Source organism: Euprymna scolopes, chromosome 12 (assembly GCF_053919585.1).
Source record: "Euprymna scolopes isolate OS-2025 chromosome 12, ASM5391958v1, whole genome shotgun sequence".
Classification (NCBI taxonomy): domain Eukaryota; kingdom Metazoa; phylum Mollusca; class Cephalopoda; order Sepiida; family Sepiolidae; genus Euprymna; species Euprymna scolopes.
In genome coordinates this window covers 78,938,219-78,953,484 of record NC_136493.1, presented here as the reverse complement: position 1 = coordinate 78,953,484, position 15,266 = coordinate 78,938,219, and the positions used below count along the sequence as shown (strand labels likewise).

Here is a 15,266-nt window from a genome sequence, read left to right as displayed (position 1 = left end):
TTTCAAGATGGCAACGCAAAACGTTTTGTTTACTTATACAATTTGATTTTATTAGTTAAAAATAAAACTACTCGGTCAATTTACGTGAGTTTTGGAATATGACATCTTATTTCTATGACTGGTGGATTAATGCTTTTTGGTAACACCATGAACGGAAATAACTAATTTCCTTGGTTGCGTATTCGCTCTCCAAGGAAAGTAAGTGTAAATGACAAAAATGGTCTATATAAGGGAGCGATTGTTATTTGTTTATTGTATTATGTAAAAATAATATTGATTCGCACGCATACAAACATGCACAAAAACAATATTCTACAATATTTTCATAATAGTAATATGTTACAAAGATGATCTTCTCTAGTAAACAATCGACATTTTATAATCTGAGATTAATCAAACTATGTGTTATTACAAACTGACGAAATAATGACTTCTCCCTTTCAAATGTGTTTTCTCAACCACGTGTGTTCGTCGATCAAATTCATATTTATCATGTTTTTCTGAAACGTAGAGGATTTTTATTTATTTTTAAGGTAAGTTGTATTCCTAAAGAAAATCGTTATTATTTTATTGTATATTTTATTAAGGTAATTCATTCCACAAGTTTTGCGTATTTCTAGTGATAGAAGTTTTTTTTCTGAGTTTATTTGTTCAAAATTAATTTTAATCGCTAACGTTCTCATTTTTGTCGCCTTCTTCATTTTATTAACGATTTTATGACGTTTAAAATAATAATATATTATATAATTAACTATTTTTTTTTATCAAAGATAAATGAATAGCTTATAAAAATTATTCTTAGTGGTTTTGTTGGTAAAAACAAATAAACAAAAACATTTTTGGTAAAGGAAGTACTTTTTTTCCGAATGCTGTTGCTGTTCTCATTTAAAATTATTAAATGTGTTTTTATTTTATAATTTAAAATTAAAAACATTGTAACAATAAAAATAAAATTTAGGCTAATTATGTAGTTTTGGTGCCGTGTTGAAATAATAACGTTATTTTGAAATCCATTCTTAACATGGGGAGGAGGAGAGTGTTTTGTAACTCCGCGCTATTTTTTAAATCGTATTTTCAGGTTTAATTGAAGTTTTATGATATGTTTTTCTTTCAATTGTAAGGTTAAAGTACAGAATAGGTACAAAACACCCTCCCCTACCCATGTTAAAAATGGCTTTTTAAATAATAACGTTCTTATTTCAGCACGGATCACTCTCTGCATGAGTACCAAAACATGTTTAAAAAGTAGCATGGTACCATCATCATATGCATTTCAGAACAATATCTACTGTCAAATTAAACCAAAATTTGATGCTCGTGCATTTTTGGTACCGTGCTATTTTTAATTTAAATATTTTTTTTTTCAGATTAAATTCAAGTTTCACGATTCTTTCTTTTGGTGCACTTACTGATCCGCGCTATTTTTTAAATCGTATTTCCAAGTTTAATTAAAGTTTAAGATATGTTTTTTTTTTCTTCAATTGTAAGGTTAAAGTATAGAATAGTTACAAAACACCCTCCCCTCCCCATGTTAAGAATGGCTTTTTAAATAATAACGTTATTATTTAAGCATGGTTCAATAAGTGCACTACTAGTGCACTTGTTTTGTTGATCCAAAAAAATATTTAAAAAAGGGTACTAGTGCAGTGAGTGCACTAGTACCCTTTTTTTAAATATTATTTTTGCGATGCTCGAATGCAACCACGAAGTAAACACGTGTTTTCATACCAAGACTTTTCTTTTTTTTCTTCTCGAATCAAACCATATTGAAATAACTCCTCCAAAAGTACCCCCCCCCCCTAAAAAAAAAAACACTATTTTTTTTTTAAAGTAAATCGTACTTAAAGAAATATAAAACACTTTGGGAATAAAAAAAATCTGATGAAAAGACAAACTTTTTAACTTTCTTTTTTTCGTCAACCCTATGCGCGCGCTTGCGCGTACAAAATGGCCACCCGTGATAACATAGAATTACATGGTTTAATATTTGGAAAACTACTTGTTTTTGGTCTGATTTTTAATTTTCGCTAATACTACACTTTGACAAGGCAGTTTGGTACGCGAGTGCATATTTAACAGCTTTCGTTTATGCTCGTGCGTAGCATAAACAAAGGCAAGGCTGTGAAATGGAAAATAGTTCCAGAGTTCAGAAGCAATCAAACAAAAACTTTTTTAGCCAATGAATACACAAAAAATACCCCCCTCTCTCAAGTGGCCAGAAAGTGGGTGCTCATTGTAAGTTAAATTTACATGGAAAAGTGATCACCCACTTTTCGAAAAAGTAATTTCGTCATATAAAAACTATTTTTTGCGACGGAAACGGTTTACAGATTTGTGTTTAGCACACCGAAATCTACAAAAAAAAAAAACATTTTTTTTATATACGAACGTGAGAAATAAAGTAATGTGAGAAATATTTCCATTCCCTCCATGTAGCCCTTTTTTGGGGGCACCTAGCAGTGCATGAAAAAATATAAGCAAACAACAAAATTACCTTAAAATTGAACAGACGTCTTTATTAATGTAATCCTCGAGGTTGCAAAAAAAAAAATGCTACACTTTTTTCAGCTGCACATAACTGGCTCGGGTATAATAGGATCTTATGATCCAAAAGTTCCCTTGGGAGTATCAGAGTTCGATTTACAGAGTTAACAGTTTATCCAGAGTTAAAGTCCATCTCCTTCTCGTTTCAGAGTAAGTCGTCACTGTCGACAAGTTGAGAAAGGTTTAACTTAGACTTTTCGTCTAAAAATGATTCGTTAACATCGGCACGCTGAAACATGTTTAACTTAGATTTTTCATCATAACGGTTCACTCATGCCTTGTTGGACAAACAAGTCCGAGAATTAATTAAACCCATTTTTTAGGGTTTTAAAAACCCCTCGTGGGGAATATCTTGAGGCAAAGGCTGCCATATGGTGCGGCGGGAAGGGTGACGTTTCCTCCGTTCGCTGTCTTGTCGAAAAACTGTCTCCTGAAAAACAAACAGACACAAATTTCACGCCCAATCTCTTCCGAGTGGCGTGACAAATTATTAACCAATGATAACTCCGCTGCTACTGCTATAATTTCTCACACACTGCCAAGGGAGGGAATAAAAAGTAATGTGTTTGCATTACTTTTTTGAAAATTTGTCGGTTAACTGACAATTACAATTTTTAATTATCATGAGCACTACAATATGTGTGTGTCTGTCCAACCCCTAAGATTTATAAATTTTTTTTTTTTTTCAATAAAACAATGTTGATAAGTAATTACAATAATATTAAACACTAACTGATGAAGAAATTCAACTAATGATGTGTAGTTGTAGAACAATTGAAACAAACCCACTCGCCAATTGCGTCCCCCTGAGTAACCCCGACACAATCAAAGTGGAACCACTCCTCACATGAGTCACAACAAATCATGGGAGCGGACCCATCATTGGCTTTGGAACAGGTAGGACAGAAAAAGGGGCCGCCCTCCTCATGGAAATCCGTAGTAGAAGGATTTATATTTTCTTTAATTTCTAAAGGAAAGATGTTTCTCAAGGAATGCACCTGTTCGCACCCGTCTTTGAGAACAACAGCAGATCGAACTTGATCATCCTTTCCTAAGATTAATCTGATTACTTTCCCCATATTCCAATACTGTCTTGGCTTATTTGGGAATCTAACAAGAACAATTTCCCCAATTGAAATCTTTGGGCTCTTAATGCGCTGAACCCCAGCATTTGACTCTCGTAGTGACAAGAGGTAGTCATTATGCCATATTTTCTTAAATTTATTGATAAACTTTTCTCTTATCTCAAGAGAATGAATAAGCTTCATACGATTGGGGGGGGGGTCTGGACACAATTCTTCTGACTTATAGTTATTCAACAGTAAACTGGGATGATAGCCCGTTTGTAAAAGATGATTAGGAGTCAAACAATTAGGATCTCTATCAGAAGAATTAATATATGTTAATGGCCTGTCATTCACCGCCTTAATTACATCAGAAATGGCGGTTAGGAATTCAAAATATTCTAATTTTTTCCTTCCTAATGCCTTTTTTAAACATTGCTTAACAGTTCCTATCTGTCTCTCCCACACCCCGCCATGCCAGGCAGCATACAGAGGTATTGTGCGATGTTCGACAGAAACTGATCTGAAATGTTCTTTAAAGTCATCTGATTCAAGAACATCAGATAATAGGACTCCAGAAGCCAAGAAGGACTTAGCGTTATCGGAGTAAACATGGGTTGGTATACCGAACAAATTAGAAAATCTAATAAATGCTAGAAGGAATGAACGAGTGCTCATGTCCGGCACTAGTTCTAAGTGTATGGCACGGAGGCTCATACATGTAAACAATAAAATATACATCTTATTTTCTGAGTCATTGTATCTCACTAAGAAATGACCAGTGAAATCCACTCCCACTTGTTGGAAGGGATGAATCAAATTTACTCGATGCGCTGGGAGGACTGAACCAGTAGGAGCCCCGCAAGGTAACGAATTAATTTTTCTGCAAACAATACACGCACGTAGTGCGTTTTTAACTGCTTGTCTACCCTGAGGAATCCAAAATCCTGACAAGCGCAACTTGCATAGAGTGGAGTTAGTACCTAAGTGACAGCAACCCTCATGCGCCTCGATAATTAACCTTGTCAGGGCATGCCTTTTTCCTACCAGAAGGGGAAATTTGGCCTCGAACGGTAGAGCTTCTGCATTCTGAATTCTACCTCTGGTTCTGATCAAGTTGTCCTTATCAAGAAATAAACCCAATGCGGCCACTCTAGGTGGCGCGACCTTAACCGAAGGTTGTTTTAGGTATTTAAGTTCAGCAGGAAATGATTCTTCCTGCATATGAGAAAAAAGTAACAATTTAGCTTTGCTAAAATTGTCACATGATCGATGACGTACTAAATCGCCAAATTTTAGGACCTTCTCCAAGACCCTGATGATTTTTGAAAGCTTAGAGAATCTTTCTATTTCAATTGGAAATTTTCCCTCATAGGGGGGTTCACAATTTGAAACTAAACAAGACACTATCTCTTTGTTAGAATCTTTAAGGCAAGATAAGGAAGAACTTGGCCATTTAATTTCGGGCAAGTTCATCCATTCGGATCCATGAATCCAGAAATTGTAAAGTACTGTAAATTTAGAGGAGTTAATACCTCTGGTTAACAGGTCCGCCAGGTTCTCGGCGGAGGGGACATATTTAAATTTTGGGGAAACACCAAATTTAGTCAGGATAAAGAGCAACCTGTGAATCTGACACGAGGTAAAAATTAATGATTTGAGATGCGTTAAAAACATCTAAAATGTGTGGAACAACTTTGATAGCTAGATAAATAGCTAACAGTTCCAATGTAGGAAGTGATCTCCCTTTAATGGGAGCAACTTTCGCTTTCGCGAACAATAAATTGCTTACAGCCCCTTGCTTTGCGTATATTGCGAAGCCATATGCTTGTTTAGAGGCATTGCAAAAACAAATAAATTCTGTCGGAATATTGTCTGACAGAACAAACCTAGGGAATTCAAACTCTGTCAACTTATTCAACTCCCCAGCTAGATGCTCCCATAAGCAACGAATGTTTTCTGGAATCTCCTGATCCCATGATAATTTTTGTTTCCATAATAGACTAACAATAATTTTACCGTGGACAGTGACAGGTAAAAGGAGTGACAGTGGGTCAAAAACACTGGCCACTTGGGAAAGAATTTCCCTTTTTGTTTTAACTTCAGAATTTACCGAAGAGGGAATAATTCTAAGAGAATCATTTTCTACAGAATAATAGTAACCCAACACCTTCTCAAATGAAGTAGCAGGAGTACTGAGTGAGTTATCTATCGACATTTTATTCCTTAGTTCAGGGTGATTGGAGTTGCAGGACTGTAATTGGAATCCTGCCTCCCCCAAACGCTTACTAACCAAGGTGTAAACAGAGCAAAGGGTCTCGTGGTCGTTACTTGTGGTAACGAGATTATCCACATAAAAATTATTTAATATGGCAGACGATGCGATGTCGTTCCCATATTTCTTTGCGTGATATTTAAGCAAAAAATTCAATATAAAGGGGCTGGCGTTGAACCCAAACAACAAAGTATTGAATCTATAGGTATGTAACTTATTACCTATTAAAAAATGAAAACAAAAACGGTTTTTATCTTCTAACGATTTTAATTTAATTTGTAAGAACGCCTTTTTTAAATCTCCTAAGAGCACAAAGAGGTTCTTTCGGAATCCGACTAATAATTTCAGCAAATCTGCTGTCAAACGTTCAATGATACTCCTCCCTTAGCCTTCAGGGAGCAATTGAAGACCGGCCTGATTTTAGTAGTAGTGTTTACATCCTCCTTTATAACAGGTCTGTGTGGAATCCAAATGAATTCATTTTGACGACCTGGAGGAACAAGGAATTCTTCTATTATGTCCTCCTCCTCATAATTCCTGAAGACTTGAATATAGTCATTTAATTTATTTTTTCTTTTTAAAGACGAAGTGACTCTCTCGCAAATTTTCACGGACACGTTATGATTGTCCCTAACCAAGGGAAGCAACTCAAACTTCCACGGAAGGTCAACAAAATAATAACCTCTCCGGAGTCCTCGAACTCCCTAATTTTTTCCGTGTCAGTGATCGAACATTTTTCACCCTCCTCAATTCCGATTGAATCGAGAGATAAAAATTTTTCAATCCCTCTTTCGACATCCGAAATACCGAACAGGGATTCAAAGTTGTCCTCATAGGAACAAAGGGGGTTCAAAGCAGATTCAACAAGGAAACTGTCCGTTGGACTTAATTTATCGTATTTGCCCTTGGGGGGAGGCAACTCAGACTTTTCATCCAAGAAACCTCCTGCCCTTCCCCATGGAATGAGGGTCTCATCTATCTTCCATGCCATACCTTTTAAACAGGGGGTGGCCCTTAAATTTTTAATATGTTGCAAAAGGTCCAATCCCATGATACCTTGCAACTGCGCACCGTTCTGGTCCCTATACCCAGGACACAGCCGGTAACCATTCTCTTCGAGATTGCGTATTACAGCCTCAAAGTCACTAACTTGAAATCTCAAGTTCAGGTCAGTCAGGAATAGGGCGTCATAGCTAAAAGGACTTTGAAGACCTAATTTTACAGACACCCTATACCGAAGAGCACTTAAGTTATTTTGACCCGTAAGTGTATTGATCGGCAAACGAGTCCTTTTAGCTCTTACAGCACCACCGACATGGAGCTGCTCAAGCAATTTGGAAGAAAAAAACGACCTCTGACTTCCCGTGTCCATCAGAACAAAAAAATAGACAGGGCCTCCCTCTGATTTCAAAGAAATCTTGAAAATGGGAAAAATGCTAGAACCATCCAAAGGAAGCATATTTTTTCCCACGAATGGTCTAGTCTGCTTGGGGCACATCACTGTAAAATGTGATTTAGAACCACAAGCATGACATGCATACGGAAAACCTGAATTCCCTTTGCAATCCTTTAATGAATGATTGCCCAAACAATTAGTCCAAATGCCTAACTTTTTGGCTTTCTTCAGTCTATCTTCATAAAGAGGATAATTAGAGCAATCGCTCAACGAATGTCCTTTTACGTCGCACAATTTACAATATTTACTCTTAACGGTAGGAGACAGCACCGCCATCTTGGATTTTCCAACCGAAGAAGAAGAACTTGGCGCCATTTTTTCCCGCCCAGAATTTTCAATGGGGGTGGCGATTAATATTTCTAAGATGTCGAAAACCTTTGACATTATAAAATTGTAAGAGGGAATTCTCTCTTCGCTCCTACAAAGAAGTTCCCTTTTAACGTTATTAGGGAATTTTTCAAACAAGACATGGGCTACTAAGGAACCGCTTGTCGAATCCGGTCTAGAGAAATCCGTGTTAAAGGAATCGTCCAATTCACCCAATTCCGCTTTCACTTTTTTTAAAAAGAACTGTAGCTCCTGAATTTTCGTGAACCTATCAGGAGAGGAAAATATATCCTTATAAATTTTTGATTTTATTAATGAAGGATCCAAAAATTCATCCTTCAAAATAGAAATTGCAACATTATAGTTGTCGGCTTTGATATCAAGATGCGATATTAAGTCAAATGCGCGACCATTTACTTTGCTTTTCAAAAAAATTAATTTCTCTGCCTTATCTATGTTGGCAGTGCAAAATTCAAATTTATTAATAAAAGTTCGAAACTCGAACTTATCTACATTACTACTAGGACCGGTGAAAGAAGGACAGTCTATATTAAAAGAAGCAGATTTGGAAGGATGGGTCGTTTTACTCACACTTAAAGCATCCAATCTACATTCTATACCTTCAGTAAACTTTTCGACCTCCTGACTCAACATTTCTCTATCTTCTGACGAAGATTTAACTATCAAATCGTTGTAAAGTTTGTTGATATCGAGAAGCCAAACGGAGACTCTATTTCTTTTAGCTTCGGAGATCTCCGCTTCCTTTAAGGCACAGTCGATTCTTAATTTCTTCGACTTAATTTTGGCGGCTAATTCTTTCACCGCCATATCGAAGCCTTTAAAGGCTCCCCCCAGCAAACTTTGTTACCGTGAGGCAAAGGCAAAACCAAAGTAAAAGGAAACAACAGACCGAAAGAATCACACTAAATCGTCTACATAAAAATAGCACCGATAGAATTTAATCAGAAGGACAGACACCACTTTAAATTTAAAACTGTGACAACAAGTGACAACAAGTCCCAGCAACAAAACTTTTTTGAAAATTTACCGATTTCGGTTTATTTAAAATTTAACAGATATTATTATTGTTTTAATTAGGTATGATTCCTCCTTTATATTTCACGACCTCGTGGGTCTTACATAAAAGGAAAGAATTACGATACTTTAGTAATATCAATATCGAATTAAAAATGTTTTCAACAAGAATTTATCTATTTTAATATTCATCATTTTTCATTTTTTTTGCAAGAAAAAGGGTCTACATGTGAGAAATATTTCCATTCCCTCCATGTAGCCCTTTTTTGGGGGCACCTAGCAGTGCATGAAAAAATATAAGCAAACAACAAAATTACCTTAAAATTGAACAGACGTCTTTATTAATGTAATCCTCGAGGTTGCAAAAAAAAATGCTACACTTTTTTTAGCTGCACATAACTGGCTCGGGTATAATAGGATCTTATGATCCAAAAGTTCCCTTGGGAGTATCAGAGTTCGATTTACAGAGTTAACAGTTTATCCAGAGTTAAAGTCCATCTCCTTCTCGTTTCAGAGTAAGTCGTCACTGTCGACAAGTTGAGAAAGGTTTAACTTAGACTTTTCGTCTAAAAATGATTCGTTAACATCGGCACGCTGAAACATGTTTAACTTAGATTTTTCATCATAACGGTTCACTCATGCCTTGTTGGACAAACAAGTCCGAGAATTAATTAAACCCATTTTTTAGGGTTTTAAAAACCCCTCGTGGGGAATATCTTGAGGCAAAGGCTGCCATATGGTGCGGCGGGAAGGGTGACGTTTCCTCCGTTCGCTGTCTTGTCGAAAAACTGTCTCCTGAAAAACAAACAGACACAAATTTTGCGCCCAATCTCTTCCGAGTGGCGTGACAAATTATTAACCAATGATAACTCCGCTGCTACTGCTATAATTTCTCACAGTAAAATAATACCGCAGGAACAAAGCTTAACTGCATGCATGTGTGTCCGCTGATCTACTTTCCAACTAACTACAATATTGTCGTCTTCAAGTTCAATGTAAACATATTCTTTTTGAACCATCCCCTTAAATCAAATTATACCCAATTTCCACCACGCTGTTGTCACGGTGACCACTACTACACTCATTAACCCTTATCCTCGAGTGGCCTTCGGTAAATGGTGACTCTCTTGTACCCCCCCCCCCCCAAAAAAAAAAACAAACAAAAAACAAACAAAACAATTCACTTAAAGTTAATTCACATCCCATAAGAATGTTTCTGAAACCTATGTTATCTTAAAGGACAAAAAAATAAAATAAAGGAAATTGTGCAGAAAAAAAGGGTGACAAAACGAAAACAAAAGACTTTGGTGCTAATGCAGAGAGTGATCCGTCCCGTGCTATTTTTAAATCGTATTTCCACGTTTAATTAAAGTTTTATGATATGTTTTATTTTATTCAATTGTAAGGTTAAAGTACAGAATAGGTACAAATCACCCTCCCCTCCCCATGTTAAGAATGGCTTTTTTTTTTTTTTTTTTTTTTTTTTTCTAACGTTATTCTACCTTCAACTTACAATGTACAAACTCTTATTCAAGGAAACCAAAAAGTATACCCTCCTTTGGACACAGAATTAAAGAAATAATACATCAAATCAATGAAAACCCCGACAATATAATTACTCAGAAAACAAACGACAGACCCCCATGGACATTACACAAACCAGAAACCGACATAACACTTACTACTTACAAGAAAAACATTACAAATAATATAACAAACAGAAGCAACTTTGGAGAACTAAGAGAAAAATATGCAGAATACATAGAAATATACACCGATGGGTCTAAAACTATAAACGGAACAAGCGCAGCATGCACAGATGGACAAAATCAATATCAAATAAGACTGCCCAACGAGGCTTCAATATATACAGCCGAACTGCAGGCCATCAAAATAGCTCTCAAACACATCAAAGACATCAACGAACAAAAAGCCATAATATATACAGACTCCCTATCCTGTATCATGGCCCTTGAAGTAAAATCTAAACATCCTTTTATCACAGAAATTATACAAGAATACAATGAAATAACCGAAAAAAACAATAAAAAAATTATAATAGCCTGGATACCAAGTCATGTCGGCATCCCAGGAAATGAAAAAGCAGACAAACTGGCTAAAGAAGCCACAAACCACCAAATGGAAAAAATTAAAATACCACACACAGACCTAAAAAGAAAAATCAACGAATATATAGAAAACATGTGGCAAGAGGAATGGAACAAATGCACTGCAAACAAATTGCATGAACATCAACCAATAATCAAAAACGAAAAACAAAAAATTTTTAAAGGAAGAAGAGAAGAAATTGTACTAAACCGAATAAGAATCGGACATACAAAATTAACTTATTCCTACCTAATCAAAGCGGAGGAAACACCAAATTGCACACTCTGCAATCAACAACTAACAATTAAACATCTACTGACAGAATGTAGAAAACACAAACACACTCAGAAGAAATATTTTAAAACAACAAACATTAGAAAAGTGTTCCAGGAAGTGGAACCCCAACAAATCATAAACTATTTAAAAGAAACAAATGTATTCAAACTCCTATAAAGCAAACAAGTAAAATTCAGTTTAGAAAAACAAATCTCTTACAACTAAAACAATTTTTCAGAAAACCTAAAACATCTTGCTTCAAAAGATAAACTTTTTCAAGAAACTTAAAAAATTTTTACAAGAAACTGAAAATCTATTATACCAACAAAACTTTTTTGGCATTAAATGACTCTTAGAGGTTGAAATGCCGTTAAACAAATACACTCACTCACTCACTCTAACGTTATTATTTCAGCACAGATCACTCTCTGCATGAGTACCAAGACTTTTATTATTTGATAAATAACTTGTATTGATGCTGTTTATGGACCGAGTTATTTTAGATAGGCTTTTCGAGTTAAATTCATTTTTTATGGTACTTGTAGTGGATAGCATCCTGGTGGAATTGAGCCAGCTTTCTCCTGAACACAAACTTCATCTTGAACCATTGCAGTCGAGTTACAAGGATCCTGGGCCAGGTTGCATCGATTCCAGTGTTGGTGACCAACTATTTGTGCGTCCGATAGTACTGTCAAGTAATTCTTAATTATTGTTGCCCAGGTCTTCAGCTGTTTTTTTTTTTTTTTTTTTTTTTACAATATCTTCATTAAATTGGTAGGTAAAAGTACAGAATAGTTACCCCCCCCAACTCCCTATTTTAAGAATGCGTTACTAAATAACATTATTTTGGCATGATCTGTAAACTACACAAGTACCCTTTTACTAAATGCCTGAAAATTTACCTGTAAGTTTCCCATGTGAATAGTAATTGTTTATGAATTTTTTATTGGCACTTTTAATCTATCGTTCGAATCATATTCTGAGATGGTGCCTGGCCGGACTTGTTTGGAAGCTCCGTGATGTTGCTAGTCTGAATCTTTTAAATACTATTATGGCATGTGTTCTTCAGAATTGTCTCCTCTGTTTCCTGCTTCTTTTGTTCCAGTTTGTTTGACTTGTTGGTCTAGTGGTCTCTACTAATTTACTGTTTTGATACAACTTTTTATTCCAGTAACTTCTTTCCAGAAACTACAGGCGTGTGGAACTCTTTTCCTGCTGATTGTTTTCCCCTACTTTTAACCTTGGTCTTTTCAAGACTAAGGTCAATAGATATCTGTCTTTGCTATAATCATCTTTCTTTTTTGTTAGTTCCATTAAGTGGCTTCACACCTTGTCTGGAGCGATTTCCCTAAAAAAAAAAAAAAAAAATGCGGGTTTAAATCATAATAAAAAGTTTATTCTAATTTAACTAGCCCCCCCCCCTTTTATATATACCATACTTTGGGGTAGGGTAATTGCACCAATTAGCTAAAAGTGCTCTTTTTGCAACCCCGCATATAAAGGGCATTTTTTTTTAGTTGGCACAACTACCCCAAAGTATGGTACTTTGTTTTTTTACACTAATCTGTGAAACATTTGCTGATGTTCAGTCTCTATTATAAATTGGGATGAAAAGCATCAAAGACAAAAATACTTGCTGTTGGCTTTGCCTTAACAAACAAAACACCAATTGTTCTCGATGGTGACGTTCTTAAAGTGGTTAAGAGTTTCAAATATCTTGGCACTGCTATCACGGTCAAGGTGGAGCTGATACTGACATCAAAGCTCAAATTGACCTCCTTCTGGCTCAATTCCTGGCTCTGATCAAGATCTAAGATAAGATACAGCAGCAAAATAGGGATCTACCAAGCACTGGTGTGAACAATCCTCTTTTATGGCAGTGAGTCCTGGCCAATGAGAATGGAAGACGTTAGACAATTGGAAACTTTCGATCACCACTGCATGTGTTGCGTCCTTGTCCGATGGCAACACTTTTTCTCAACCAACACAGTTTGTTTCTACAAAATTAAATCTCTCTGACAAGTCATTCTCACAAGACACCTATGCAGCTGGGTCATGCTCTTCACCGTTAACCAGGAGAATTCATTTACAAAGCAATTGCCTCAGCTCTCCTTGAGGATTGGAAAAAGTGATGTGATGGACAAAGAAACACTTAGCTGATGACGATTAAAGCTGATGTGGAACATAATCTGGTCCACTGAATCTCTAGAGTTTGCCATGTTGAAATAATTTTGATAGAAGATCATGATTTCTATTTGGTGGAATCTCGCATTTTGAATTGATGCCAAATGGTTGTGCTGTAAATGCTGACATTTACTATAAGCAACATGATCAAGTCTATGATGAACTGATTGAAAATTGTCACGTTCGTCATTTCGACAAAACAATTCAAAGCCAGATTTTACCAAAAAGATCAGCAACAAGATTGAAGAATTGGATGGAGTATAAATTTTTCTCCATCTGACTATAGTCTATTCTGATCAATACAGTGTTTTAAACTATAAATGATGGTTGAAAACTCACATGAAACTCCTTTTTTTTTTTTTTTTTGGAAAATACCAAAACGGCATTAATAAAACACTGCAAGGAAGTACTCTCATGAATTAGGCCTGTAGTTAACATTTGTACTTGTTCTTGCATCAATTTGAGCCAGCTTTCTTCCAAGCAAGTACAGCATCTCTAATCATCACAGTTCGCTTTTGCTGATCATGAACGATATGGCTAACCAATCCCGATTCCAACTACTTGCTGCTAGGTCACCTTGGATTGTTTGCCACTCAGATTTTTAGCTGCTCACCAGCACATTTATGCCAACCAGGTAGAGAGGGGTGGAAGGACCCTGCAGATAAGGTTTGCTTCCAGATCCTCAAATGATGTGAAATGAAATTGAAAAAAGACAGCAAAGTTCAATCGACATAACAGAAGAATCTGGTTGCATCGACATATCAAGCATTAATAAATTACACATAACAAGCAAACACAATCAGCACAACAAAACCATTCTGTTGTTATATCAACATCCTTCTCTGATAACAAAAATGAAGGTGGTCAAGTGATTAATGACATGAACTGACGACCTGAGTATTCAAAATTTGAATCCGGCTTGTTCCACAAAATCGCTTTCACTTAGGATGTTGGCAACCTTCACATTGTTTCTCCCATAAATACCCAATGTTTTTCTAGAAAGAATTCTGACTCCAAAAATATCAGGGAAACCAATGCTAACAATAGAATCTTCGGATTCATATGATATGATGATGACAGAATATACCAGTTTTATTTATCCTAAAACTGTAATGGTTTGCTGACAAAAACAATTATGTATTCAACACAAAATATATTTATTATCAGATGTTCATGGGGAAAAATGTTTCCTCCATTTTGTCCCCCCCCCCTCCGATGAATGTCTCAAAACTCACCTTCACTTTTAGATTTTTGTATTTCAATAAAGTCAAAGAAGTCTTTCCAAAATTTTGGGGAACAAAATTAAAGGATTGGTACTTTTACTGAATCTGAAAATTTGTAGATTGTGGAAAATGATGGAAACAAACAGGTTCTATCATCGGCCAATCAAATGTCTTGGCTTAAGAATAAGATTTGTTGGACATCTTACGGTGCATATGAAGGAGTTTGTCCTGTTCCTCCATGTTGGAGTTTGAAAGCGTACTAACCAGACATTCTGTTGTTGGCTAACCATCGATCGGATGTAATCTACAAAGATGCATCTTGTAAAGATTGAGATGTTACTTCTTTTTAATACCTTTTCAGCATGGCCAAAATAAATGCATTTTTTTCAATGTCATCTGTTGTCTTATTTCATCTATGAGTCTGAGTGACTTTCTAATTAATTTATTTTGAATATGGAATCAGATGGGGCTTCGATGAAATATTCACTAGAATACTTTGATCAAATTTAAAAGTTTGGTCAAAGATTGTGGACAAGGAATATCTTTATTATGGTTGTTTAATAAATTTTTGCATAATAAATCCTGTACTTTAACATGGTACACAACTTTTTTCCTCAACCGAAACAAATTTTGTTGGTTGAAAAATATCGAGTTAGTACCTTTCTGTAAAAACTCTTAAGATGCTTTTAGAAGTGAACAAAAAAGCAAATCCCAAAAACGTGGAGAAAAAGAGGGTAGCTATTCAAGCCATCATTTTTGTGTTTGTTTGGATT

General features: G+C 35.7%; 1 protein-coding gene across 2 annotated transcripts in view; it reads left to right on the top strand.

The window, feature by feature from the left end:
- The first annotated feature begins 244 nt into the window (after window positions 1-244).
- Window positions 245-15,266, top strand: part of LOC145291354 (testis-expressed protein 10-like) — a 55,382-nt gene continuing 40,360 nt past the window's right edge. The window contains exon 1 of one of the 2 annotated variants that reach the window (XM_080137123.1): window positions 245-533. The gene's annotated coding sequence lies outside the window, so the exon portion shown is untranslated. The remainder of the gene's footprint in view (window positions 534-15,266) is intronic. The other variant, XM_080137124.1, reaches the window with a different exon arrangement.